Source organism: Neophocaena asiaeorientalis, unplaced genomic scaffold (genome assembly GCF_003031525.2).
Source record: "Neophocaena asiaeorientalis asiaeorientalis breed wild unplaced genomic scaffold, Neophocaena_asiaeorientalis_V1.1 scaffold427, whole genome shotgun sequence".
In the NCBI taxonomy this organism is placed as follows: Eukaryota; Metazoa; Chordata; class Mammalia; order Artiodactyla; family Phocoenidae; genus Neophocaena; species Neophocaena asiaeorientalis.
In genome coordinates this window covers 321,580-346,761 of record NW_020172280.1, presented here as the reverse complement: position 1 = coordinate 346,761, position 25,182 = coordinate 321,580, and the positions used below count along the sequence as shown (strand labels likewise).

The window sequence follows — 25,182 nt, the reverse complement described above, 5'->3', positions numbered from 1 at the left end:
TAGTGACCAATGGACTCTATCAGATCCTTTCTCTTAAGAAGTATGAAGGTGACACAGAGAGAAAAATATAAGTGACAGAAGGGTTCAAAAACCAAGAGACTCATGGAGAGGAGGCAGTGGGCTAAAGCCATGAATCAGTAGAATTTAAGATTAAGAAGCTAAGCAGGACATTGGAGGGAGCTAAAAAGGGTATGAGAAGTATTAAGAAAGAGGCAGTGGCCTCGTGTGGTGCTGTGGGTGGCCGCTGCTGAGGGTCAGCAAGATCCTGGGGTCTGTGGACTGAGGATGAAGTGCCAGTTCCTGGGAGGCTTGGTCCTACGTTTATGCCAGCTGCCTACCGTTGTTCCTTACATGCCTTCATCATAAATCTCCATTTGCTGAGAATCTGATTGGGTCAAACTCTTGCAATCTGAAAGGACTTAACTACTAGGTTCAATATTTACAAACTTTGTGATCTTGGGTAAGTCACTTAACCTCCGTGAACATTAGATGTTCAATCTCTACCTGCGATAGGCAGAATAATGACCCCAGCATGTCCATGTCCTAATTCTAGGAATCTAAGAATATGTCACTTTACATGGAAAAAGGGATTTTGCAAGTGTGATGAAGTTAGAGACCTTGAATTGGGCTCCTATATTATCCATGAGAGTCCAAGCTGGTCACGTGGGTCCTTAAAATCAAATAGGAGAACTTTTCCCAGCTGAGGTTGGGGGAGATATAACTATAGAGGAGCAGTCATAGAGGTTCAACATTACTGACTTTGAAGATGAAAGAAGAGGCCAGTAGCCAAGGAATATGGGCAACCTCTAGAAGAGAAGAAGGCAAGGAAACAGACTCTCCCCTAGCCCCTCCAAAAGAATGCAGCCACGCCTACACACTAACTAGCCCAGGAGACCGTGTGGGACTTCTAACCTACAGAACTGTAAGATGATAAATGTCTTTTGTCTTAAGCCATTAATTCTGTGGTAACTTGTTACTGCAACAATAGTAAACTAATCCACTATAATATCACTCTACATATATATGGGAAAACATTTAAACGAATACACACTCCAATGTAATATTGGTTATGTCGTCTTTTTGAATTCCTTACTTTTTCTGGTTTCAACAATGAGTATATGTTACTTGTGTAATAAAGAAGTGGTTATGTGTACTTTTGGTAAGATTTCTTTGGTAAATAATAAGTCCAACAAACATTTCTTGAAGGTACTTTGTGTAGTCCTGAGGTCATTTAGATTCTGCACGTTTTTTAGTCTTTGTTAGGCCTGGTGCGGTGCACTGTGACAGATCTCAAGGTCATGTTGATGGAGTTCAAAAGTCTACTGAAGAAATTTTAGAAGGACATTTTAGAGACCCTGTGGCTTCACAAGTCCATCAGCCTCACCCAAAGTCTAAAAACTCTTAGGCTCATTCACAGCTCACACAATGTCAATAGGGGAGGACTATTAACTGATATTAGAGTTACCAATACTGGTGATAAGCACAGCAAATGAGACAGTGAGACTCCTTTGAAGGTACTTCTGAACCACTTAAGGTTAAGAACTTGGCTTTGGTGAGTTAAAATTGCAGAGCATGCCCCAAATACCAGTTCTCACTTGAGCAAGAATTTGTTAGCTCTTATCATGACCAACCATCTTCAGGGCTTTGAATGGCCCTAAACCTAATTTCGCATTTAGACAGGACAATAGGTGCTTTGCATGACCTGATTAGAGACTAACGCAAAGCTGTTTCCCATTAGGTCACTTTGACCTGCGGCCGAGCCAAATTCCCTGGACCTGTCTCCAGCCAAACTATACCCCAGAGGAATGAAGGAAATAGAGCAGATTTTCAGGAGTAGAGATCTTAGCACTTTTCATCATGTCTTTATTCATCAGATGTTTGTTGGATGTTGTAACTGTGTCCCCAAATGTTCATGTGCGTAGGAATTAGCTGGGAGGGTTCCACTCCCCAGGGAAACTGATTCAGCTATTCAAGGGTGGGGCCTGGGGATATGTATTTATCCACTTGTGGGTGATTTTGATACAAGACCTCTACAGACCGCTTTGTAAAATGTTTGGTTTGGTCTAAACAAAATGAATAAGCAACAGTTCCTTGCCATCTGGAGCCTTGAAGTCCAAGGAAACAGACACACTATTATGATACTATGTGATGAGCACAATAATAGAAGTTTTGGTGACAGTGAAAGGGGGAAAAGATTCTCTGTCCGGGGGAGTGCAGTCTTGAAGCATGTCGCCGGAAAGAGAAGAAGGAATGGCATTCTAGGTAGGGGAACAGCCTTTACAATCCCCAAATCATGAGAAGACATGAAATACTAGGGAAGAGTGAGCAGTGCCGGGTGATGGGAAGGTGAGAGGAACTCTAGGTGTGGATAAGCAGGAGAGAATCGAAGAAGAGAGCATGGATCTCGATTCACCATCTAAGTCATCTCACTTTGTTTTGTAGGCAACAGGGAGTTGGTGGAAGTTTTTAAGCAGACAGTGACATGAGAAGATTTGAAATTTTTCTATGAGAACATCTAGTATTGTGGAGATGCTCATTCAACTAATGTCTCCTGAGGATCCACCTTGTGCCCTGTCACAGTTAGAAATTGTTGTGACAGTCCAAGCAATGAAACTAAACTAAGGTATCAGCAGTGGGCATGTATGGAATTGGTCAACAAGATTTAAGATTTAATTTTTTAAATAACAAGATTTGGTGACAGGTTAGATTTAAGAAGCAAGGAGATGTTTGTAATGTTTTAGGGCAGAGAGACTGCTATGGACTAAATGTTTATGTCCCCCCCAGATTCTTATGTTGAAGCCTAATCCCCAATGTGATGGCATTAGGAGATTGACGTTGGGGAGGTAAGTAGGTCATGAGGATGGAGCCCTCATGAATGGGATTAATGTCCTTATAAGAAGAGACAAAGAAGGATCATCTCTCTCCCCCATGTGAGGATACAGCAAGAAGAGAGCCATTTACAAACCAGGAAGAGGACCCTCACCAAAACCCAACTGTGTTGGCACCCTTGGTTTCAGACTTCTAGCCTCCAGAACTGTGAAAAATAAATGTTTGGTTGTTTGAACCATCCAGCCCATGGAATTTCGTTAAAGCAGCTAGAACTGACTATGACAGAGACTGAAGGGATGATAATGACATTAGTGGAGAGTCAGGAGGAAAAGACTTGCCCCAGACCTAAATGGGAGTAGAGGAGCCCATCCAGAGGGAGAAGTAGAGTGAAAATATGTGAGGTCCAGTGGTGGAGCATGGGTAGCAATAAGCAGGGGGATGTAGTGAACTGTGAAGGAAGTGAACTGAGCTGAATGGGATCCCCCAGAGAAAGGAAGAGGGGTCTGAGAGGAAAGAAGTGATTGGTCATTTTAAATGCAACAGAGGAAAGCCATTGTGATGTCTTTTGGTTTCACCATCTAGGATGCCATGGGTGACATTAACAGGGACTACTGCATGCAGAGCTGGGGGTGGGAGCTAGAGGTCAAGATGGAGGGAACGCAGTGAGGAAGAAGGGAATGGAAGGTGTGGCAGTGGGAGCACACAGTGCAGACGAAACAACTCTTTCAGGAAAGCTGAGCATGAAAGGAAGGAGGTCTGCCTCCTTCCTTCCTAAGAAGAGTGGATAGAATTAAGGCACTAAGTATTAGGGTTTCCGTGAACCTGTGGGCACAGGACTTTTCGCTTATACAGTAGGAAAAGTTGTGAAAATAGAGGAGGGATAAGTTGGATTTCTTTTTAGAATTTCTATTGTCTTAGAGTAAAATATAAAAACTCAAGGGAACAAGTGTGCTGGGGCTTTAAGTACCAGGAATCAGTAAAAAAAATATTTCTAAGTCTTTAGAGTAGGAATCTGTCAATATGGGCTTGTGAAATGGAGGCTGCTCTGAGAATCAGGAGGAGGACATGCTCAAGGGAAAGGAAGGCTAAAGAACCAGCCATGGCAGCGCAAAAAGGGGCTGTAAATTATCATGATACTTGGCAGTCCCTCCCTGGGACTGGGTCACTGTCAGGGCAGCAAACCTACCTCGAGGGAGGCATGATTTGACTTGATTTTTTGGTTAAGTGATTGTGTAGGCATAAAGGAAAATCCAGAAAAATCACCTTATCAAATGACTAATCAACATTTGGTATTTGATCTGGGAATCTCTACTCAGGGGCAAACCAGTTGGATGTAAATCCACATGTTTGTATATTTAGAAAACAAATGGTCAAAAGTCAGATAGATGGAGGAGTCTAATCTCTTCAGCCATCGAAAACAACAGTGCAATTTTATTTTGTATATCCTTAGGAATAAGATGTTGCTTCCAAGTTCCTATTTCGTGGGAACCCAGAACATCAGTTTGTACAGCCCCTCAGAAACCGGGCGTAATGTGACGGTTTCAGTCTTGTGTTCTGTTTGCGCACAAAAGCGCGCTCCAGGGCAAGGTTGCACACGTGCATGTTGCAAATTGACGGTGGTTACGTATGTTCGTGTAAATGCCTAGCAGATGTCTTCGAAGAATACATACCAAACAGGTAGCAGGGGTTCCCTTTGGGCAAAGCAGAGGCGAGACCTGAAATTAGGGTTGATGGTTGGAAGGCACTTTAATTTTACCTTCAGCGTTAGTTTTTTTACCATATAAATTTATTAGTTGTATATTTAAAAAATTAATTTAAAACTTACGGTGAAATCAACACTGACAAGATTTTGCTAATTATTCTTTGGGAAGTCAAAGGTGGTTATCATTTAGTAGAGGGATAGGTGATCGAGATATAAGTAATGGAGAAATCAGTGCTTGGTGTTTGCCAGATGCTTAAATGCAATGAATGCCTCCAATAAATCAGAACCCTTTATGTTTGTCATCAGTTCTGTCTTAAAAAGAATTCAGTCTTCCTGCCTTTAGCTCTTCTTGGAACCCATGTTTCTTCAAACAGCTATTCTGTGAGCTAGAAGAATGGTTTCATCTATGAAAATGTCATTTTCCTCCTAATGATAAACATCAAAAATGGTAGCGGGCGTCCCTGGTGGCGCAGTGGTTGAGAGTCCGCCTGCCGATGCAGGGGATGTGGGTTCGTGCCCCGGTCCGGGAGGATCCCACATGCCGCGGAGCGGCTGGGCCCGTGAGCCATGGCCGCTGAGCCTGCGCGTCCGGAGCCTCTGCTCCGCACGGGAGAGGCCACAACAGTGAGAGGCCCGCGTACGGCAAAAAAAAAAAAAGGTAGCTATTTTTATTAATCCAATGATAATGATTGAAACTATAATTCAAAGGATTGAAGAATGAGCAGAGAGTGAGGATCTGGATGGATGAAAGAGTGAAATTCTGCAGAGATCATGAGGGACGCTGAACGAGCTCACGTCAGCATCTTACCTCTGCATGGTGTGAGCTCAGGGCTGGGCTCAGGGCTTCTGGAGAGAGAGGAAAGTTTGGAAAGAAGACCTGACAGAGAGTAGGAAATGAGTGAGAAGATTCCTGAGCAGCAGAAGGGCCTCAGCTGAGGTTATTGAGAGAGAGATGCCAGGAAACAATTTGGCCTTTGTTAACTTTTCCCAGTGAGTCTGGGTTGCTCTGAAGCATGAGAGAAAGTAGACTGAACTTCCACTTAAGGCTGGGAATGGGTGAACACCCAGAAGAACAAGAACAAGGAAATCGACATTAACATGTCACAGGAATCGCTTGCCATGGGGTTCTGGCAATGTAAGGGTGCGACACTCTAGGACTTGGTTGATGGACGGGAGAACAGAAGAGATGGAAGGCAAAGACGTCCTGTTACAAGAGAGAGAACAGGAGGGTTGTAAGCAGCAAGAGAACAAAAGAGGAAGGTGAATAAGGTTCATTTTGTCATGCCTACTAGACTGTAATTTCTCTTAGGAGCTGATTTTCATTCATTTTTGATTTATCATAGCACTTGTTCAATAAATGCTTTTAATATCGTGAGTGAACCCGTTAAGGGGAATCGTGATCTCACTAGATAATCTACCAACTAAGCTCTGAGTTTCTTGAGTGCAGGCCCTGAGTCTTGTGAACTGATATATCAAAAATGTGCGGGAAAGATCAGAGGAGTTTGCAGGTCCACAATAGTTATTGAATGGACAAATGAGCTGGAGCTTTTTGAACTCTGATTTCTTCATCCAAAAATGAAAACCACAAGACCAACTCACAGTCCCGAGAAGGGAGGAGGCACACGTTATAACACTAGACAATTCTGCTCGTAAAACGTGCCAGACCAACGCTTGAGCATATTCATTTAAATTCCTCGGTGGGCAGCTGATTCCCCAGGGCTAATACTGTCTTCAGTCGTGGAGGGAAATGAGTCAAGCAAATGGAATCATAAATACACACACACACACACACACACACACACACACACGGACACAACTTGGCCATAGACTTTTAAAACTTTTTATCTTCTCAAATTCTCCTCACTTCTTTCTCCTTCACCCCTCAGCCTCCGCTTCATACAGCTGGCCCTGCTTGGACCAAATATCCATGACAGATTCAAAACCATTGCCTGGAGGTTGGCTACTGCTTAACAGGTAGTTATAAACCATTCTGTGGTGCTGAGATTCCAGCAATCTGAGATGGCATGAAGAAGCTAATTAAAGCAGTCAGGAAGACTGTGTAAATAAAGATGAAAATGTAAACACAGTCTTCATTGGATACAGTGATTACAAATTACACTTGTTTGTTTTTTGTCAGAACCATCTGTGGTTTGTCAGAATTTTGATATGTGGCATAACCTGCCACTAATCAAAAGAAGAAAACAAACCACACACACAAAAAAAAGAAGGAAACCTAAGACTGTAAGTAGGAAAACAGACGTAGGAAACTTCCATCTTTCCAAGTGGGAAAAATATTTCACTTGTTTTTTGCAAACAAATCTGATCTGTCTTTGGACAAAGTCTGAGCTCCTTAGTTTGCCTTGACAGATGTGCCCTCTCTCCATCCTGAAGAGCTCAGCAGTGGGAGGTCCAGGCATGAGGGGGAAAGTGGGGAAAGAAGCCATGAGGATGTAGATGAAATAACAGAGTTAAGGATAATCAAGTTGCCAAACTCAAGGACTTTATTTAAAAGAAGCCCAAGCTTAGTTTTTTTTAGAATATCTAGGGTATCATTGACTTATGGAAACAACTAGCTAGCATTAATCTTCAAGTTACACTATATAACTGTAAAATATTTTTTCTAAAATTTAGCATTTAAATTTATACTGCATAAACATCTAATGAAGCAAATAATATTTTACTGATATGGTATTTAACTGATATGGGAAATGCATAGAGGAGCATTTTGAAAAAATTATTTACTGTCTATACTTCTCCTCTACCTCTATTGATTTATCATGAATAAATACTCTGCACTATAAAATAAAAACTTAGAATAACTCTACCTTAAATCTGGACCAGTTCCTGATATATATAGCATGTACTCAAGAATAGTTTTTTAAGGAGAGGGAAGAGAATGAAAAAAAATGGAGTACCTTAATGGTATTTGTACCATGAAGTTTGCTAATTATGTACATGTATAAAGATTAATGTAGATCTTCTTATTGTTGATGTATTTATAAAGTCCCAATTGCAAAAGGCATTGAGCTGAGTTCTTGTTTCTTTGTTTAAAGGTAGCATCTGTTTACAGACAGAGTATTTCTTAGCATGATTCAGGCCAGCTCGACATTTAAAAATATTACAGGAAATTAAAACTAAACAAAACAACAAGAAAACAGAAGTCACAAGAGTGCAACAGACAACATGAACAGAGTGTAAAGATGAGGGGAAGGCTAAGGACAGCCCTGTCCTTGTCTCTGGGATGGAGCAGGCAGGAGCAGAAACATCAGTCACCACCACATCATTTCGGAATATCAGTCATTCAAACCATCTCCCTCTTCCCTCAATCCTCTATGCCCCCAAGTCATTTCCTAGGCACCAGCAAGGGGTGGGAAGTGAGGCAAAAAAGGAAAAAAAAACAAGGACTGAAGTTATGTATAATTTGCCACTAATAATAATGGTAAGCACGCATATGCTGTTTACTTATTTATTGTGCCAGGTGCTCTTTGGATACATATACTAACTCATTCAATTCTCACAGCAGCCCTTTTATTATTCCCATTTTACAGATGAGGAAGTTGAGGCACGGAAGGATCAAAGGTGTTTAAAGAGTAGAGCCATGATTCAAACCCAGGTGGTCAGTCTCAGAGTACATCCCCTTGTCTGCTACTCAAATGCCCAGCTGGAAGAAGACAAGGGTTTGGGATGAAATACTTTCAATTTCCCTTTCACATAATCAAATCTAGGCTTCTATATCACGTTGTACATAGAAATGATCTGTTTGGGTACCTAGCCCCCAGCACACAGAGTACAGGCTCAATAAATACTTGTCAAATGAAAGGATGTTTCGTGTCAATTTATAGTAGAACTCTTTAAAACATATTGAGCTCATAAAACCACAAAATCCTAAATTGATTGGTCTTGAAAAACCTAATTTTTGCCTCAGTGCAGCCTAGAAAGGTGCTTGTGCCACTTAGAAAGTACATCCCACAGAATTTCATGGTGCTTCTAATCTAAAGATCTCTTTCTCAAAATAGCAAACGGTGCGGATCAGAACTAGATGGCTCGCCTGTCCCTAAACAACCAGTGGTCCTCAGCATATCAGGAGGTCTGACAGAGGAAAAAAAAAAAAAGATGCACAGAGAGGAAATGAACTGAGACAACATCACTTCACAGCAACCGGAAGGAAAAACACCCACAAGGTCACCATTCACAGTCTGCATGTGCAGTTGCTCCGCGGGGAAATGCTCCCAGCTGCCTTCAGAAGCAAGTCTAGTGGCTGCAGCAACACAGAAGCACGGCCATGAGGCAGGACTGAGGCACCACCTCCTGCCTGCCTGCCCAGAGGGAGGGCAAGGACCCAACCAGAGGAGCCCACAGCCGTTCGCCCGGGGTGAGTTCCCAGACACTTGCTGTGGCCTGAGGGGAAGGCGGGGTGTTCACACAGACTCTGACTTCCTGAGCTGGTGTCAGACAACCAGCTGTGTTCCCTGCTGGGGGCGCCCTTATCTGCAGCTGCTGGGAGGCACTCAACAGGCCTCGGGAGGAAAGAGTCTCCCCCTTCAGGCTGACCTGGAGGCACTGCTTTAGTGCAACTTAAAACCTATGTGATTCTAGTTTCATATCTTCCTGGGTAGGTGCTTCCTGGTGTGTAAAATACATGGCTCCTCCCCCTTCCTACCGGCCTCGCTCCTCCCCCTTCCTACCGGCCTCGGAGAGCTTACCTGAAATGACCCTGAGCTTTTACTTTTCCTAATTATTTCAGAACCTCTAAGTGTGGGCTGTCACTTACAATTTATGGTGGATTAGAGTCATTTATAATGTCGTTTTCAGCCTCTATGGGAATGACGGAGGGGCAAGAAGTGGTGATGAGAATCAGACTCTGTGTGTGTCCAGGCTCTGCAGAGAATGGGTCATTAGTATCCCCTCTAAGAGGTTGGGGACAAATTACACTGTTCTCTGTGTCCACACTGGGCCACCCGAACAGCTCCACCCTTACTTTTCTCTGTACTTATTAATCCATTTAATGTGTTCATTCATTCAATTGCCTTTCTTCCGCAAAAGACTTGAGGCAACTTTTTATCTTGCTGAAATTACTTCAAAATGAAGAATACATACAGCTTTAAAGAGGAAAGGCCCTTCTGGAAGGGTCAGATGCTATCTCAAGCTGCCAGGAGGTCAGTGAGCAGGCTAGTTCTGGAGCTAGTGACCAGAGGTGAGGGCGGGGGCTCTGGTCTTTTCAGCTCCTGCCTGGAGAGCCCCTCCCTTCCTCCCAGCAGCTGGTTTCCCACCCAGAAGTGGGTGTGAAGAACTATCCTCCAGACAGAACCCTGGGAACCAGCCAAGCGGTTTTCCTCCTTGTTTCTGTTTGCTCCCAAGTTTGCTTATTTTTAAGGACATTTCTGTTCTAAGAATGGAGCAAAGGGGAGCAGTGGAAAGGGCAGGGTGTGAACTCAGTTTCGTGTTAGAGCTCCACCGTTTCTCGTGAATTAGGTCACTAAATTATTGTACAAGTCTCTAGTGAGTATTCACGGTGTGGAAGCCACTTTAAAGTCAAAACTTAAGTAAGATGGAGCAAAACTGACATTGCCCTGCCCCCCAAAAGCTTGTAGTCCGTTGATTAATCATTACCCAAGTGCAATGAGGACCAGAGCACATCATGGGGGAGCCTGATCTGTCTGGGCATCAGCGAGGTTTCCATAGCACAGGGGCCATGACAACTGGAGGAGAACAGGCATGAATAAGGCGAAGGGCTGGCTAGTGCCAGGTGTAGGGAGCAGCTTATGGCGCTCCCTGAGGCGGGAGACCCGAATTGTCCAGCTAAATTAAGGCCATTGTGGCCAGAGGGAAGAGAAAAGTGGCTCAGGACGAGGCTAGAGAAAGAGGCAGCGGTGAAGATGCTGCTTATTCTAAAACTGGTGGAGAAGCTTGGGGTGTCGTGGTCTGATCTGCATTTTTAATAAATCCCTTTTGCTACCGTGTGGAGAGTGGATGGGACGGGCCACACCTGCTGACAGGGAGACTGGTTAGAAGGCTGATGAAGTCAGCCAAGCAAGGATATCAGTTGGGAGTATAGACGAGACAAGGGTGGTAGCAGTAGAGGCGGAGCTAGACAGATAAAGAGTCATCGAGAAAGGAAAATCAACAGGACTTAGGGGTAAATAGGAGAGGGGATCCCAGGGGAAGTGTTGAGATGATCCCCAGTTTTCTGGTTGGGGCGTCCTCGTGGATGTTGATGCTGCTTGCCGCTCACAGAGACTAGAGTAGCTGGTGAATGGCCAGGCCTGGCGTGAGTTCCGTTCTGCAATGGATGATTTTGGAGGGCCTTGAACACATCCAAAGGCAGATGTCAGCCAGGCAGTTGACATGCTGGTCTAGAACTCAGAGCAGTGTCCTGGGGATCCTGAACATATAGATGCTGATTGATGCCATGGGTATGGATGAAACATCCTTGAGAGAGAATATCAAGTGAGAAATGAGGGGGGTGGCTTAGGAAGGAGCCTCAAGAAATCCTATCATTTAAATAGAGGGAGAGGAGAATGAACTCTCTAAGAAGACTAGGTAGTTTCTTGAAAAGTTAAACACAGAATTACCACATGACCCAGCAATTCCACTCCTAGCTATATACCCCAAAGAATTGAAAACAGGGGCTCATGCTTTCATACCAGCACGATTTCACAATCGCGAAAAAGTAGAAACAGCTTAAATGTCCATCAGCAGATGAATGGATAAATAAATTCTGGTATAACCATACGATGGAATATTATTCAGCCACAAAAACGAATGAAGGTTCTGGGGCTTCCCTGGTGGCGCAGTGGTTGGGAGTCCACCTGCCAATGCAGGGAACACAGGTTCGATGCCTGGTCCAGGAGGATCCCACATGTGGCGGAGCAACTAAGCCCATGCACCACAACTACTGAGCCTGTGCTCTAGAGCCTGCGAGCTACAATTACTGAGCCTGCACGCCACAGCTACTGAAGCCTGCACACCTAGAGCCCATGCTCCGCAACAGGAGAGGCCACCGCAGTGAAAAGCCCGCATACCATTGCGAAGAGGAGCCCCTGCTCGCCACAACTGGAGAAAGCCTGCAGGCAGCAACGAAGACCCGAAGCAGCCAAAAATAAGTTAAAAAAAAAAAAAAAGAATGAAGGTCTGATACATGCTACAACATGTATGAACCTCAAAAAACCAGGCCCCCAAAGTGTATGATTCCATTTAAGCGAAATGTCCGTAATAGGTAAATCAATAGAAACAGAATGTAGATTGGGGTATGGGAGCAGGGAAATATGGGGGACAACTGCCTTAATGGGTATGGGGCCTCTTTTGGGGGTGATACCAATGTTTTGGAACTAGATAGAGGGGGTGGTTGCACAGCACTGTGAATATATTGACTGTTACTGAATTATTCCCTTTACATTGGCTGATTTACATTATGTGAGTTTCACCTCAATATTTTTTAAAAAAAGAAAGGAAAAAGAAGACTAGAAAGGTATAACCAGAGGTGCAGGAGAACACAGACTGTATGACTTTGGTCAAATGACATAACTCCTGGTGCCTCTTCCTTTATATGTAAATAAGGGGAATTAATCGCTATGGGGAAGGGCTGTGGGTAATGATTAAACGTGGTAACAATTTTTAAATTATCTAGCAGGGAAGGGGCGTAGTAGAAGCAGTCAGAGTCCTGCCTACATCCTTCAGGCCTCAGCAGGACTGGGCTGACTTCTAACAGCCTGCACCTTTCTCTCATGACCTGAAGGCTTTCTCCAGGCCAGGTAGGGTCACTGTAATTGCCCAAAAACAAATGAAAATGTCCAGAAATTAACTCTCTAATGGGCTGTAAATATCCCAGCTCCTTGGGCCCGAGTGGAATAACTCTAAGACAGTCTTTCACCTTTTCTCAAAATTTCCACCTAGACTTGTACTTCATTTGCCCACAGTGGTAGCTGGCTTGGTAATGTGCCCTTTATGGCTTTCCTCTCCTCTTTTCACCCTTCCCTCCCTGCAACACATCTCATATCCACTCAAGGGCCCTGGGGTGGGGGGAGGGTCCTTCTCGTTCCCTTGTGAGGTCCCACTTGGAGAAAGGACCCAGGTACCAGCATGGGGAAGCTCCTTTAGACTTATCCTGTCCTGTACGAAACTACACCACGTGAAGACACATCCTACCGCAAACCTCCTCCACTCTCCCTCTGCTTCTCTGTCTCCCCATAAACTCATTTGATCAAAAGTTCCAAAGTGTGGGACACAATATGATAATTTGATATGGTACTTGGTACCCAGATATGGCATTTAATCACATTGAGTCACTAGACATTGTCATACAGAGAAATCTTTTCCATTTCTCTCTTTGATCCTCTGTTGTAGGCCTGATCTAAAGACCCCTCTAACCTGTGGCCATTTACCTTTGGCACAAAGAGAAAGTAGACCTCAGGCTATAAGCCATCAGCAGGCAATGGTAGCTAGCTAAAATTTACTATCATGGTTTCGTCTTCCTGCATTTATTTTTTTAATGACTACCTTCTAGTAACAACAATGGCAATGTGTTTTTATTTGCAGGAGTGACATGAAAGTAGGTTTTTATTTTTTAATTTACATGTCTTTAATTTTCAAAAAAGTGTCTATTTTTCTTTTTTTGTTTTCTTCCAGTTTTATTGAGATATGGTTGACATATAGCACTGAATAAGTTTAAGGTGTACAACATAATGATTTGACTTACGTACATCATGAAATGATTATCATAGTAGAACATTCATCATCTCATATAGATACAACATTAAAGACATTGAAAAAAAGTATATTTTCCTTGTGACAAAAATTCTTAGGATTTACTCTCTTAAAAACTTTGCTGTATAACGTAGAGCAGTGTTCATTGTATTTATCATGTTGCGCATGACATCCCTAGTATTTATTTATCTTACAACTGGAAGTTTGTGCCTTTTGACCACCTTCCCCCAATTCACCGTCCCCCACCACCCTAAAAGTGAGTCAGTTTAAAGAAAAGAATCATGTTACTCATTGTACTGGCGGCACACTTGATATGGAAACCCTGCAGGGCCAGGAATGGCCTGGACGTCCTCGGAAGGGAGTGTCCAAGCCACCCTGTGTGCTGCAGGCTTTTTGGTCATCAAAATAAGCAACTTCACTGTGACCACAATGGCTCCCAAATGTCCAGGCAGTGATGGGAAAGACTGCTTGAAATTGACACAGCCCCAGGCTCCAATGCAGGGTAGTTCTGCCCTAAGGACAAACCCTGGGGGTTCAGAGTAACTGGCAGAGGTGAAATAAGGTAATAAGCAGAGAGATGCCAATGCATCCACATTCCTTTTCACATTCACTTCAGATTAGAAGCTTTGATTAAAGGAGGTCTATAACTCAACTCTATTTAATTTCTATAGGCAGCTGTTTTCCCCCAAGGCCCTCCCTCCACCTTCCAAGGAAGGTGGTAAATGAGGGTTGATAATCCAGATAAGTTTCATTTTAGAAAAATTGTTAAATAATGCAAAACATTTCATACTACAAAGAGGTACATATAATGTGTACATACATTCCAAATAATAGTAAAAATAAGAAAACAAACACACGTGTACCCACTGCCCACCTTCCCAACCCTTGAAAGGAACTGCGGTCTTAAGTTTTGTGTTAATCACATTCCGTTACTTTTCAGATTGGCCTCATGTGCCTATATGTATACACATATGCATATGTGTATGTGCAATTTCTATATAAATTAATTTATATATAGTTTATGTGTATATGCAGTTGATTTCTGCCTGTTTGCGAACTTTAAACACATGTAATCACACCATATGCATTCCTCCATAACTGGCTCTGTGGCTCAACGTTGTTTTGGAGGGTTATCCATGTCATGTAAATACTGACAACTCATTTTCAAGGCTATAGAGCATTCTGTTGTGTAAACAAGTGACAATGTATTTATCGTCTCTATCAGTTGACAGTGCTAGGTCATTGCCAAAGATGAAGACTTGGAGTATGATTGCTGGAAGGCACAATGCTTCCCAAATTTCTCCGTCTCTCATGCACGTCTCTAAACATGTTAGAAACAGGTTTTAACTGGGGATAAAAGGTGAATGAATTAGGCACTTGAGAGCCAAAAGGAAAAAGACATCAAAGGAGGAAAGGGACCTTAAATGGAGGAAAAGAAGAAATAAAAAGGACTCCTGGGTGGAGAAATGTGCTGGTTGTGGGCACATTAAGGAAAGCTTTCACTCTCACTGGCCACTTCCCCTACCGCATAAGCCCTTGGTGCAAGGATCTGTGTGAAACTTCGTTTTCAAAAGCATCCTCTGCCCAATCAGCAAACGACCGCCATGAGTATTAGCCACATGGCTAGACCCTGAAGGGTCCACCTTTCACACAAAACTCCCTGGCGCCTTCCCACTGATGTATTTTTATTTATTTTTTATTTTATTTTATTTTATTTTATTTTATTTTATTTTATTTTATTTTGCGGTACACGGGCCTTTCACTGCTGTGGCCTCTCCCGTTGCAGAGCACAGGCTCCGGACACGCAGGCTCAGCGGCCATGGCTCACAGGCCCCAGCCACTCCGCGGCATGTGGTATCTTCCCGGACCGGGGCACGAACCCGTGTCCCCTGCATCGGCAGGCGGACTCTCAACCACTGCGCCACCAGGGAAGCCCCCACTGATGTATTTTTAGATTCATCTTTTCCTTAGAGTATATGGGACTAATTAGCACATAGTCATCGTCAAATGGTACCATGTCCGTGAACCTTTCATAACCTTTGGACTAGTTCCGTGACTCTGAAATTCCCCACCCACAGCTTCACTTGTAAAGAGTGGAAATATTTAGAGGAAGTGATACTATCAGTGGCTCAGCATAACCATGGCAAGTATTTTCCCCAAAAAACACAGTAGTAAGCCTGTGCCTTCTCACATAACAGCATCGCAGCATGGCTGTAGCAAGTTCTGTGTTCTCTTAGCACCTGTTTCTCTAGAGGGAAAATATGCAGGGCTTTACATCACAAGAGAGACAGAACATTGATGAGGTAATGCTCTCTATCCCTCCACCAGAGTGGAGAAGTTGAGGTCAACTGCTAGTGTCAGGGGTTGTGTCACTGATCTGGCTTCGTTGACTGTAGGGTCTTGGTGGGTGAGGATACGTCCTGGTAAATTACATTTATATATTGACTAATTCACTGAGAGAGTAAAAGACTAAGGGATACCGCAGGGAAACAGAACCAGTAGGATGTGTGTATATATGTACATATAAAGAGAGATTTATTTTAAGGAAATGACTCATGCATTCATGGAATCTGGCAAGTTCAAAATCTACAGAGTAGACTGGCAGGCTGGAGGCCCAGGGAAGATTTGATGTTGCAGTTGAGCAGAGAGTCAGTCTGCTGGCAGAACTCTTACTCAAAGCGGAAGTTGGTCTTTTTTCTCTTAAGGCCATCATCTGATTAGATGAGGCCCGCCCAGAGTATGGAGGGTTATCACTTTGCTCTGAGTCTACAAATGTTAATCCTACTTAAAAAAATAACTTCACAGCAACATCTGAAATAATGTTTGACCAAATATCTGGGTATGTTTTTTTAACTTAATTTTTTTTATTATCTGAAGTATAGTTGATTTACAATGTTGTTCCAAATTCTGCTGTACAGCAAAGTGACTCAGTTATACACATACAGACATTCTTTTTCTTAATTTCTTTTCCATTATGGTTTACCACAGGATATTGAATATAGTTCCCTGTGCTCTACAGTAGGACCTTGTCGTTTATCCATCCTATATATGATAGTTTACATCTGCTCATCCCAAACTCCCAGTCCTTCCCTCTCCCGCCCCTCTCCCCCTTGGCAACCACAAGTCTGTTGTTCTCTATGTCTGTGAGTCTGTTTCTGTTTTGTAGATAGGCTCATTTGTGCCATATTTTAGATTCCACATATAAGTGATACCATATGGCATTATATTTGTCTTTCTCTTTCTGACTTACTTCACTTAGTATGGTAATCTCTAGTTGCATCCATGTTGCTTCAAATGGCATTATTTCGTCCTTCTTTATGGCTGAGTAATATTCCACTGTATATACATACCACATCTTCTTTATCCATTCATCTGTTGATGGACATTTAGGTTGTTTCCATGTTTTGGCTATTGTGAATAGTGCCGCTTATCCGGGTATCTTGGGCTGACCAAGGTAACACATGAAATTAACCATCACAGATAACATATCTCCCTTTAGAAAATAATTTAACAGTTATTTATTCAACAATTGTTAAGAGCCCCGTTTGGGCCAGGCACTGTGCTTGGTGTTGAGGATCTTGTAGTGAAGCCAAGCAGATAAAGTCCCCATCCTCAAGGAGCTCATATGTGGGAAGTGGTCAAGGAATTAAAACCACTTACAGTAGGTTTCATGCCTTCAAGAAGCACGGCAAATATGACTCGAGTCCATCAAATCCAGTTTTCCTTATAATATAGTACTGGATTTAGTGAGGTTGTGTCTTCATGGACCTCATGGCTGACAAGGGACCTCAGATGTGAGTTATGTGACGACCATAAACACATTTCAACAGCGGTACACCACATACTCTCCATTATACGGCTTTCAAAAGCACCTATGACTCAGTTATGAATGGCAGTGAGGATTAACAAATTGCATACAACTGTATTTAAAATAAAATAGCCAAGGTATTTAGTACATAGGTATTTCATTTTCTCAAAATTTCTTCATTTTTATGGCAAGACAGATAAAAGAACCACTGAATGAAAGTGCTATGATTTTGGAAGGATTGATTTCGGAAGACTTAAGACCACTAGATGGTATTTGTTTGTTTCTTTGGTTGCTTTAAGTTGTTTACTTTCTTGGTTTCTTTTTTCCTTGCATTTTTGTTTTTTTGCCTGAAGCAAAGATAGGCATTAAGTAAGGCATTACTTCATATTGTTTAGAACTGAGAATCCATTTTCTTAAAATGATGAGATTATCTGTGCTGGCTTGCTAAGTGCTGTAGTGGCCACAGGCATAGAAGTCTCACACACCTGACCTCCACTCTAAGAACATCAGTATTTTATTGGGATATTTGAGCTTCCAGAAGCTAGGGGTAGTAATCCAATCAAAGTTTTAGGTAAGGGCTGGAGAGGGCCCAAGGATGTATACTGCAAAGTGGTGTACCTCAAAGAGTGGAATTTTGCTGAAGAAAGCATCGTCAAAATGTGTCACCTATTATCTCCAACATAAAGCCCCATTCTCAAGAATCTTACATTTGAGTTGAGGAGAGAGCATAGATTTGTAAAACAAAAATCACGTTTAACAAGTAGCTAAATGGCCTCCTTGATGTTCCCCCAAAGGCCAAGCATGTACCCAACTCAGGACTTTTGAACCAGAAGGACCTTCCAGGAGATATGTGCAAGGTTCCTCTCTTTTCTCATCAGGCCCCTCCGTTTCCTCATTCAGCTCTTGAGTCACATGTCACCTTATCATGCCACCCTCCCCTTCCATGCTTTATAAAATAGCCCCATCCCCATCTCACACACCCACTCCACTACCTGCACTTATTATCACCTAACATAGGAGTACCTGTGTATTTGCTTATTGTCTGTTTCCTCCCCTGGAATGCCAGCTCCGTGGGTGCAGGACTTGTTTTGTTCACTGTTATATCTCTAGCACTTGGTAGGTGCTCAATAAATATCTGTTGAATGAATGAATGAATGACCTAGTGAGTGTTAGGAATGAGCCTACTGTGTAGGGGAAGAAAAACCATTCCAGCCAGGAAGCCTGCTCAGGAGAGGTAGACTCAGGATGGTTTTGTAGAATAGGAAGGATACAGAAAAGCATGAGGAGATTGTGATGGGAAGAAAAAGTGGCCTGAGCAAAGAAGCAAGGCATCCGGGCACCAGTGCACTTCTGGGGACCTGTGAGCTGCTCCCTTTGACCCAAGTGCAGGTCATGGGAGGGCAGAAGGGGAAGTCATCCCATCCCCTCCCAAGCCCCGGTGGGAGCTGCCACCAGACGAGTGGGCAGCAGGCCTGGCAATCCTTTGTGAAAGCAAGAAACCCACCCTCTTGGGCTGCACACATTGTAGGCAAAACAGACTTTCCGCAGGAAAGCAAATTTGAATCTGGTCTAGTATTTTAATCACAGCTTGATTGAAAAACAGAGTTCCACTTAATATAGCAGAGCAAAGAATACTTTTGCCCTGAGCATTTTTTCAGAGAAAATATTGCTGGCTGTTTGCTTTAGCTATAGGAAAACTTCAGTCATGCTTTTGTGTAATATCTTACTCTAAGCAGGCCTCTGATGCGGGGATTGGCCCTCCTGGCTTCCTGCCCGCATGATTTAGCAGCGAGATACGTCTATTTCATAGTTAAACAAAGTATTGCAGAGGGAAAAGATTGTTTCACATACACCAATTAACAGTAGCATTCCTTGAATACCCAGTTAGAGGAGTGTTGGTCTGTTCTGTGTCATATTTTCTTTCTGATGAATAACTTATTTCTTAACAGCATAGATGATCTTCTTGGCCTAACACTCTCAAGTTGAGGTTGAGCTCAGCCGAGCACAGGTTTCTTTTCTTTTGAGGCTGAGATGAAATTGTGCATGTTACTCAAGATATGAGCACAATCAGAATGTCCATCGGTGACGCCCTTATTATACGTCGGCAATCCGCACTTCGAAATACTATGTTACTGTCAAAAGAACAAAGATGACCTACACACCAAGACATGAAGAGACGTGAACTAAATTCAAAGCAACAAATACAGTGGAATGTATAGTATAAGCCCATTTTTAATGAAATGGTCATTATTATCTATATTGTAAAAAAAAAAAGGGACCATTGGAATTCAGAAAATGGGCAGATCCAGGAGGGCTGAAGTAACTGGTGGAGTCTTTAAGAGGGCAGCTCTGGAGCCAACCGCTTGGGTTAGAATCCCTCCTCTACTACCCAGCCGCTGTGTGCTCTTGAGCAATGTACCTTACCTTTCTGTTTCTCAGTGTCTCACCTGCAGAAAGGAGGTAATAACAGTCCTACCTCACTGGTTGCTTTTGAAGGTTCTGAGTCAATACATGGCTTTGAGTGTTCAATATACACCAAGTATCTAAAGCAGTATTTGACACATTAAATACTCGATACTCATTAGCCGGTAGGAGGAAGAGGAGAGAGAATAAGGTTTCAAAAATGAGAAGGAACCTAAAGAATAAGTAGGGTTTGACACGAAAAGAGAATTCCAGAAGAGGCGAGTGTGGAAATATATATATAGAAAAGTCTTCTAGGATGAATGGAACAGTCCAATTTAATTCAATTCAACCTCCGTAAAGAAAGTCCAAATGGTATATATCTCATTATCTAGGTGACAGACAGGATCACAGCAGTACCATTATTGAAAGGAAATACAAGAAGGATTTTTTAAAGTTAGCTTTCCTTTGTTATCATGTCGACCCACCTGTGTATCAGTCATCAGTCAGCGAATATTGATGGAGTCCCTACAGGGTGCTGGGCACTGAGGGGGACAAGACCAACAGTCCCTGCCAACATGAAACTTTTTTTCAAGCGAGTTTAAAGTCAGAAAACTACTGGGATCATTTGTTTCATTTGTGTTGATTTGTAAGGTGCCCAAGTGGTCGAGTAGTTACCTCAGAATGAGTCTTTAATAAATAGAAAAAAAAAATCATTGTATTACCTTTTTTTTTTGGCCACACCACGTGGCTTGCAGGATCTTAGTTCCTTGACCAGGGATTGAACCCACACCCTCTGCAGTGAAAGCCTGGAGTTCTAATCACTGGACCACCAGGGAATTCCCTGTATTAACCTTTAAAGCATAGACAACTCTTGATTTTCTGTGCTAATGAGAAATCACAGGAATAAATATAGTTGATAGATTAAATTATGTTTATTTTATCTGTAAGTTAAATAAATCATCATTGTTTGCCTTTTAAGTTCAAAGCCTTCCTCCATCTGTTTGGATTTCTGATTATCCTCCATCCCCATCTCTCCTTCTCAACTTTGCAAATGGCCATGTGGGCCCAGGGGAGACGGGAAAAGCAGCTGTGGTTATCCACGGTAAGTTTTGAGCAGCCCCTGGGTCACTGAACGGGGTGACCTTGGCAAACACCTTATCACTTTCTCCCAGTAAATAAATGCAAGTGGGTCCCTGAAACACTGAGGCTTTTGCTTACTACCCCTGACCACACTGAAGAGATCTTGTGAGAGCCAAGATCCTGTCTTGTAAATCTCTGATTGTTCAAACAGAAAAGCCAGACGTTTCATAGTTCGGCAGGATTAATTTGCAAGGTATACTGTATGGGAGATGCCAAAACAGCTAGTAGCTAAATTTAAGAAATTACAGTAATTAGTTGGTCCCAAAGGGTATGGTATCATTCACTCTTAGAATCGCATTGCCAAGGACTGAGCTGGGGAGTTTGGTCTCCAGGGAACAGTTAAAAAATCAGACAGGAACATTACAAAAATTTCCACTGAAAAATAAGTTCCTTGGGAGACAAGCTGAGAGCCTTGCTAATTGCAACTTACTCTGAGCCTAATGACGGTCAGCTGCATTCTGGGAGCAAGCACAGGATGTTACAATGATGGTGACGGGACAGGGGCCTCCAAGCAGATGGACTGGAATCCAACAGGGCAAAATGAGTCCTTTCGAACAATGATCCATTTTAGAGTGAACTGCACTGGGAGATGAGTCAAATTCGCTTTCTCCAAGATCCTTACCAACAGGAAAGATTGATAAAACACATTTGTGCCGCTGTGTTTTTCAAAAGTTCAACCATATAATAACTTTAGCAGGCACGTCATACTACACTGCCTACATTTCAAACATCTCCTTGATGTAGGGTGATCACACTAGAAAGGAATGTTATTCTTATCCAGCTATTGGTAAGATTTTTGTCTTCCTTAACCCCAGAAACTAAATCACTGGCTACTTCAGAGGCTCTGACCTAAATCTTAATTGATGCCATTGACTGTTTAGACCACTGTGTGTGATTTCAACCAGACAGACCCAGGAGGAAGGATTAAGGTGGTTGCAATGGGGAAAGGCTAATATTTTGACCAGTCATGTAGTGAGTTTACTGCAGCACCCTTTCCATTTGTAATTTAGCTCTGTAAGGCTCTCCTCCTGAGGTGACCCTCCTTTCCTGACGTCCGGTGCAGTGAAAACTAGGTCATTGTCTTATGTTTGGTTTTTTCCTCTTCCATCTTGATGCTGATTCACGTCATTGGATCAAAATGTTAATAGCTAACATTTAGGTACTAACTTACAATCCTGTGAGAACGTTGACCCACATCAACCAACCTATTTAGTGTTCACAGCAGTACTGGGGAGTGTTATTATATCCTCCACTCTACAGATAACGAAACTGAGGAGACCGTGTGAAGTCAGGCAAGTGATCATATGACAAATGCTAGAACTGAAACCCCCGTCTTTTAACTAAGTCATTTGCTTAAAGACATTCATCTAATGACTAAGAAACTCCTTGTGGTGGATCCTTACAGCATAGATGCCTTTGGTGTGAAGACATTGATTTTTCTTAGATGAAAAATGCATTTACTTGAAACTAGGAGGCTTTTAATTTTATTTCCATGTCTCCTCTATTGCTTTTGAAGTGCTAACCACCAAAAGCCAAGATTTCCCATGGAAAAATCTGCTGTATTCATGAAGTGATCCTTGGGTACCACCACCAGTTTTTCTTCCTAAATCCCATTTCCTTTTTCTGGCACTTGTTATGACAAAGTCCTCTTTTCAAATACCTGATATCCATGGTCTCCATCCAATTTTACTTTTATCAAAATGTGCTTGTAAGGAAGGACTTGATCTCATTGATTTCAGTTGGTGGAACGCCAAGCCATTACTTTCCTGCTAGTTACGTTTTAAGTCATATTCCTTACTATGAAATAAGAAGTTTGCTTCTCTAGTAAAGGGGATTTGGAGGAGTAGAGGGAGAAGAGGTTTTAAAACAGGGGCATCTTCCTCTACCCCCCAAATTCTACCATGTAGATATGCTGTGCTTTAGCCAACTCCAGCGCTAACTAGGACATCTTGATCCACCAACTAAGCCATCATAGAAACTTGTCATTCATTTGCTGGGATGCAGAGAAAACAGGCATTTAGCAGAAAGTTGTTTCTCTTTGAAAGCAGAGCAAGAATAGGTCTGTGGAGGGCTTCCCTGGCGGGGCAGTGTTTGAGGGTCCGCCTGCCGATGCAGGGGACACGGGTTCGTGCCCCGGTCCAGGAAGATCCCACATGCCGTGGAGCGGCTGGGCCCGTGAGCCATGGCCGCTGAGCCTGCGCATCTGGAGCCTATGCTCCACAATGGGAGAGGCCACAACAGTGAGAGGCTCACGTACCGCAAAAAAAATTAAAAAAAAAAAATAGTGGGATGAGTGCCATACCATTCCCCTCCTTTTTTCCTCCTCATAGATGTTTCAACTTCTTGAAGACATTCTACTTGTCATTGAGCTGTGGGAAATGTATGATAGATTTCCTGATTAGCAGGTGGAAGGGATAGATGGCTGTTGCATAACAAAATAATAGTAGTTTTATTGAGCATTTAGTATGTTCTAAGCAAACACTCCTCCTTTGACTCACAATCACCCAACGAAGGAGGTATTGCTACTATAATTCTAGAGTCTCCGTAGGGGTCAGAAGCAAGGGCTCTGGAACCAGACTGCCTGGGTTCAAATCCTGGTTGTGCCATGTGCCTGCTGTGTGACCTTAAGACAGGTACTTAACCTCTCCATGAATCAGCTTCCTCACCTTTCAAGTTGAGGTAATAACAATGTCACACATCTGTGTCAGGGTCCCCAAGCCCACCCCCGGGTTCAGTGTCTCACTAGGATGGTTCACAGGATGAACCATCCTAGTGAGACATGATGTATGTACATGTACATACATGTACGTCATCCTAGTATGATGTCACAGCATCCAGTCATACCCACAGCTAAGATCTATTATGTCAAATGGATACAAATTAAAGTCAGCAAAAGTAATTATCGATATGTATGTTCCCATTACCATTTTCTTAATTGTTTTGGGTTTGTTTTTGTAGGTCTTTTCCTTCTCTTGTGTTTCCTGCCTAGAGAAGTTCCTTTAGCATTTGTTGTAAAGCTGGAGGGACCTAGAGTCTGTCATACAGAGTGAAGTAAGTCAGAAAGAGAAAAACAAACACCGAATGCTAACACATATATATGGAAGCTAAAAAAAAAAAAAAGATTCTGAAGAACCTAGGGGCAGAACAGGACTAAAGACACAGACATAGAGGATGGACTTGAGGATGTGGGGAGGGGGAAGGGGAAGCTGGGACGAAGTGAGAGAGTGGCATGGACATATATACACTACCAAATGTCAAATAGCTAGCTAGTGGGAAGCAGCCTCATAGCACAGGGAGATCAGCTTGGTGCTTTGTGACCACCTAGAGGGGTGGGATAGGGAGGGTGGGAGGGAGACACAAGAGGGAGGAGATATGGGGATATATGTATACGTATAGCTGACTCACTTTGTTATACAGCAGAAACTAACACACCATTGTAAAGTGATTATACTCCAGTAAAGATGTGAAAAAAAAAAATCAGCAGAAGGAAAAGTACGCAGGGCAAAGTCCAGAGGAAACCAGGCAGAAGCTGCCAAGATTCATCTCCCAGGGAGTCACACAAGACATGCTGGATTCCTCCCGCAATGAGTTATGACTGGTGTGAGGTATTATCTACCAGGGAAGGTCACTGGAGACTCAGTGCTAGAGTTCTGACTGAGGGCCGGTCACTTGGGTAACCTCTGTGTGGCACGTACCAAAATTCCGGACTCCCGGGAGGGAGCAGGTGTTCAGCATAAACCCCCTTGTTTGTACAAATGGTTAGGTAGAGTGAGTAATTCTTCTCAGGGAATGGTGGGAACACTCTTGAAACCCAAGTTCCCAGATGCCTGCTCAGGGTCAACCATGTAAGCAAGGCTTTTTAAGGATAGCAGCCTCAGGCCAGCTGTGTTAACTCTTTTTTGCACATCACCTCATTGGATTATTGTGAAATGAGATGAAGTAAAATATATCCACTGCTTACAACAGTGCTTTACACTTAGGAAGCCCTAAAAAATTTTTAGCCATTATTTTAGCCATTATTTCCATTATTAAATGGAAAAAAATTACTGAGGTTTAGAATGACTACACAGCTAAGAATCTAAATTCACATCTACCTGACTTAAAAACATCCATGCGTTTATTCACTCATGCAAGCGGAAACAAGAGAGTATTCTTCAGACCTCTGCTAGGCAGGGAGATCCCTCCCTTCTCAGACTTGTAGCTGTTGGAGCCTTTAAGTGTAGCTGTTTTGAAGACATAGCTTCCTCCAGCTACAAGTAATATTGCACTATGGTGCAGAATCCTCGTTGATTAAACCTACCTCTAGAGTGCAGACATGGTCTAGTACTTGAATGCCCTAAATGAGCATATCTTGGATTTCCCACAATCTTTCCCTCCTACTCAGTTAGGCATGCTTTGTCGATGTCTCTCATTTTTCAGAATGCGTATCTAAATGCCCTACGAATTTTATTTTATTAGATCTAGATAGTGAATCTTCACTTGATACTTGAAATCATCCAATTGTAAATCATTTTTAGGCTTCAAAAAATTCTGACAAAGGCATTGCCCACCTCCTCCCAGTGCAAACCAGTTCATCAATCTCCTTAAATCACAGAAT

At 42.8% G+C, this 25,182-nt stretch overlaps 1 protein-coding gene across 1 annotated transcript in view; it reads left to right on the top strand.

Moving 5' to 3' along the window:
- The window catches only part of NEDD9 (neural precursor cell expressed, developmentally down-regulated 9), a 281,456-nt gene that overhangs the window by 95,588 nt on the left and 160,686 nt on the right, over window positions 1-25,182 (top strand). Inside the window, exon 4 of the mRNA XM_024763725.1 lies at window positions 8,548-8,903. The gene's annotated coding sequence lies outside the window, so the exon portion shown is untranslated. The remainder of the gene's footprint in view (window positions 1-8,547; window positions 8,904-25,182) is intronic.